At 44.4% G+C, this 4,340-nt stretch overlaps 1 long non-coding RNA gene across 15 annotated transcripts; it reads left to right on the top strand.

The window, feature by feature from the left end:
- Window positions 1-482: 482 nt before the first annotated feature.
- Window positions 483-2,310, top strand: LOC127530340 (uncharacterized). 15 transcript variants are annotated; one of them, XR_007936902.1, is made up of 5 exons: window positions 493-1,510; window positions 1,545-1,612; window positions 1,647-1,816; window positions 1,851-2,054; window positions 2,089-2,199. It is a non-coding gene; the product is annotated as an uncharacterized LOC127530340 (long non-coding RNA). The 15 variants fall into 15 exon arrangements; XR_007936908.1 differs by lacking the exon at window positions 1,545-1,612 and having other exon boundaries at window positions 483-1,510; window positions 1,953-2,020; window positions 2,157-2,280; XR_007936910.1 differs by lacking the exon at window positions 1,545-1,612 and having other exon boundaries at window positions 483-1,510; window positions 1,953-2,054; window positions 2,089-2,203.
- Window positions 2,311-4,340: the final 2,030 nt, after the last annotated feature.

Here is a 4,340-nt window from a genome sequence, read left to right on the forward strand (position 1 = left end):
ATGCGGCTCTAATGCAGCTCTAGTGCGGCTCTAGTGCGGCTCTAATGCGGCTCTATCTCGGCTCTAGTGCGGCTCTATCTCGGCTCTAGTGCGGCTCTATCGCGGCTCTAATGCGGCTCTATCGCGGCTCTAATGCGGCTCTATCGCAGCTCTAATGCGGCTCTATTGCAGCTCTAATGCAGCTCTAATGTAGCTCTAGTAGAGCTCTAATGCAACTCTATTGCAGCTCTATTGGAGCTCTGATGCAGCTCTGATGCAGCTCTAATGCAGCTCTGATGCAGCTGCAGTGAAACAGGCCACACTGAGAGTTTACAGAGCGTTCTGGAGGAACATTTCTCCGTCCTTCCTCTCCGTCCTGCAGCTTTAAATGAAATCCAGCCGTCTCCTTCCAGAGCTGGCAGCGGTACCGGCCTCCCTCTGAGCTGCTGCCGGGCCGGTATCTGCTCAGAACAGGTGCCGGATCGGCGGGCTGCAGCATTCAGAGCAGGTACAGGTGGGAGGCCCGGCTCCCATCTGTGTCCTCGGCTTCCTCTGCCACATGGCAGCTGTCCCTCTGAGAGTCTGGTCCATTCTTCGTCCGGCCACGCTGCCACCCCACACTCTGCCTGTTGTTGAGCCACAATAGATGAAGAATAGCTGCACCCATAATCCCTCTGGGCTGGCTGCTGCTTTCTTCCTCCTCCTTTGGCCGGCTTTCGGGCCAAGAACAAATTGTAAACAGGTTATTATGCTGCGCTGACACACTCCAACTGGAAGCAGCAGCCGACAGCGTTTAGTGATGTAAATGTGTCTTTATCCGTCACGCAGACTTTCATTTGGAGTAAAGTTCACTGCGTTCAGAGGGAAGATGAAGCTGTAATGAGTTTGGTGTTTTCTACTGGACAGAATTATTCACTTAAAATCACTCACAGTGGGAAGTTTTTCTCCTTTCAGCAGAAAATGTTTCATCTGCTGTAGCTTCTTCACAAACCTGAATAAAATCACTTCAGTGACTCTAAACTAACCTCACAGTAATCTGATTACTGTCCTCTGATGAATAATCAAACAAATATTTCATAAAGACAATATTTCAGACATAAGTATAAACTCAGAGAACCAAAGAACCAGCTGTGATTCCAACCAGTCCAACTGATGAACATGGTTCTAACATGAACGTTCTCAGTTCTGGACCTATGGACTGGGTCTATCTATGTCTGCATCATGGTCCACATGGAGAAGAACTGAACAGAGGAAGAGAAACATCTGAGGAGTCATAGTTCCACTAATCAGGAGGTCTAGAAGGAGTCATAGTTCCACTGATCAGGAGGTCTAGAAGGAGTCATAGTTCCACTAATCAGGAGGTCTAGAAGGAGTCATAGTTCCACTAATCAGGAGGTCTAGAAGGAGTCATAGTTCCACTAATCAGGAGGTCTAGAAGGAGTCATAGTTCCACTGATCAGGAGGTCTAGAAGGAGTCATAGTTCCACTAATCAGGAGGTCTAGAAGGAGTCATAGTTCCACTAATCAGGAGGTCTAGAAGGAGTCATAGTTCCACTCATCAGGAGGTCTAGAAGGAGTCATAGTTCCACTAATCCGGAGGTCTAGAAGGAGTCATAGTTCCACTAATCAGGAGGTCTAGAAGGAGTCATAGTTTAACTAATCAGGAGGTCTAGAAGGAGTCATAGTTCCACTAATCAGGAGGTCTAGAAGGAGTCATAGTTCCACTAATCAGGAGGTCTAGAAGGAGTCATAGTTCCACTAATCAGGAGGTCTAGAAGGAGTCATAGTTCCACTAATCAGGAGGTCTAGAAGGAGTCATAGTTCCACTGATCAGGAGGTCTAGAAGGAGTCATAGTAGCACTAATTAGGAGGTCTAGAAGGAGTCATAGTTCCACTAATCAGGAGGTCTAGAAGGAGTCATAGTTCCACTAATCAGGAGGTCTAGAAGGAGTCATAGTTCCACTAATCAGGAGGTCTAGAAGGAGTCATAGTTCCACTAATCAGGAGGTCTAGAAGGAGTCATAGTTCCACTGATCAGGAGGTCTAGAAGGAGTCATAGTTCCACTAATCCGGAGGTCTAGAAGGAGTCATAGTACCACTAATCAGGAGGTCTAGAAGGAGTCATAGTTCCACTAATCAGGAGGTCTAGAAGGAGTCATAGTTTAACTAATCAGGAGGTCTAGAAGGAGTCATAGTTCCACTAATCAGGAGGTCTAGAAGGAGTCATAGTTCCACTAATCAGGAGGTCTAGAAGGAGTCATAGTTCCACTAATCAGGAGGTCTAGAAGGAGTCATAGTACCACTAATCAGAGCTCCTAAAATGACTCCACAGTGAACTACTTTCTCCATTCAGCTGTAAAAAGCTGCTTCAGGCATTTTCTATCGTTCTGGTTTCCTCCATGCTGAGGAGGACTAAAGGAGGTCATATGAAGAACTTTAGGAATCAATAAACTTCACTTTAGTTCCACTGAGTTCCTGCTGTGGAGCCTGAATTTAAAACATGAAATCTGTAGTTAGTAATCTGATACCAGACAGAAGTAATCTGAGTACTGAGGCTCCTCTGATTGCCATCCAGGTTTAAAGAACATGTCGGCCTCCATCAGCAGGAATCCTGAGTCACGTAGCAGACATCAGAAGCTTCCTGCTGACCTCCAGTCTACAGACGTGCTTCTGGAGGTTCTTGTCCAGATGGAGATGATCCGTTCTCCAGCTGTGAGCCACCCCGGCGTTACGTTGGAGCTGTTTGTTTGCTGAGGGAAGTGAGGAAAGAGGAAGTGTGATGGAGGACCTGACGGAGCGATGGAGGAGCTGGAGGAGAGCCAACAGCAATCAGAGCCAGCAGAGGATCAGTGTTTGTTCAGCCGTCGTCCTGCAGGCCTGTAAATCCTTCATCAATCCTTCATCCTGCAGAGGAGAAACTCTCAATTAGCACAAATTAAAGTCCTGATCAGTGAGTGAGGAAATAAAGACCTGGAGCTCCACAGACTGACCCACCAGAACCAGCAGAACAGAACACATCTACTGAAGAACAGATCATTCTAGAACTCATCAGATCAACTCAGCTTCAATCAGGAGTTAAATAGTTAAAGTTCATGCCTCAGAATGACTTTAAACTGATGCAGGCTGTTAATGAGTAGTTTGACACCAAACGCTGTTTTTATGTTTAAAAGGTTCAAGTTTGGAACGTTACTTTGCTGAGATAATATGAATAAAACCGGCATCCTGTGTGTTTGAACTACAGTTTATTGGTTGTCAAGTGTTCAAATAAACAAACAAAAACTAGTTTGTTGTTCAATTAAAACGGGAAAAAGACAAGAAATGCTGAAGAAAATGTTACTGAAGCGACTTCATTTTAAATGTTTGCCGATTTAAAAACTTCTGATTTTAATGAAGTTCATCAATAAATCAGTAAAACCGGCTGGAATAAGTTCATCTTTGTGACTATTTAACGTATAAACCTGTGTTTATGCTGCCAGCTAGTAAAATAGTTCAGACTGCAGGAGGAAGAGCTGCTTCCTGGACCTGATAGGATGAAGATCATCTGGTCAGAAACTGAACTAAGACACTGGTTTAACTGGTCTAACTGGTGTAACTGGTCTAACTGGTCTAAATGGTCTTACTGGTTTAACTGGTTTAACAGGTTTAACAGGTTTAACTGGTCTAACTGGTCTAACAGGCTGAACCGGTCTAACTGGTCTAACTGGTCTAACTGGTTTAACAGGTTTAACTGGTCTAACTGGTCTAACTGGTCTAACTGGTTTAACAGGTTTAACTGGTCTAACTGGTCTAACTGGTTTAACAGGTTTAACAGGTTTAACTGGTCTAACTGGTCTAACAGGCTGAACCGGTCTAACTGGTCTAACTGGTCTAACTGGTTTAACAGGTTTAACTGGTCTAACTGGTCTAACTGGTCTAACTGGTCTAACTGGTTTAACAGGTTTAACAGGTTTAACAGGTTTAACTGGTCTAACTGGTCTAACTGGTCTAACTGGTGTAACTGGTCTAACAGGCTGAACCGGTCTAACTGGTCTAACTGGTCTAACTGGTCTAACTGGTTTAACAGGTTTAACTGGTCTAACTGGTCTAACTGGTCTAACTGGTCTAACTGGTTTAACAGGTTTAACTGGTCTAACTGGTCTAACCGGTTTAACTGGTTTAACTGGTCTAACTGGTGTAACTGGTCTAACTGGTCTAAATGGTCTTACTGGTTTAACTGGTTTAACAGGTTTAACAGGTTTAATTGGTCTAACTGGTTTAACTGGTTCACTGAGCAGAACTCCTGAAACCACTGATCTCCTGAACCTTCCAGGTTCTGGTTCTGGATCTATTTAAGTATAAAACATGATTCATCGTTAAACTCA

Source organism: Acanthochromis polyacanthus, chromosome 16, assembly GCF_021347895.1.
Source record: "Acanthochromis polyacanthus isolate Apoly-LR-REF ecotype Palm Island chromosome 16, KAUST_Apoly_ChrSc, whole genome shotgun sequence".
In the NCBI taxonomy this organism is placed as follows: Eukaryota; Metazoa; Chordata; class Actinopteri; family Pomacentridae; genus Acanthochromis; species Acanthochromis polyacanthus.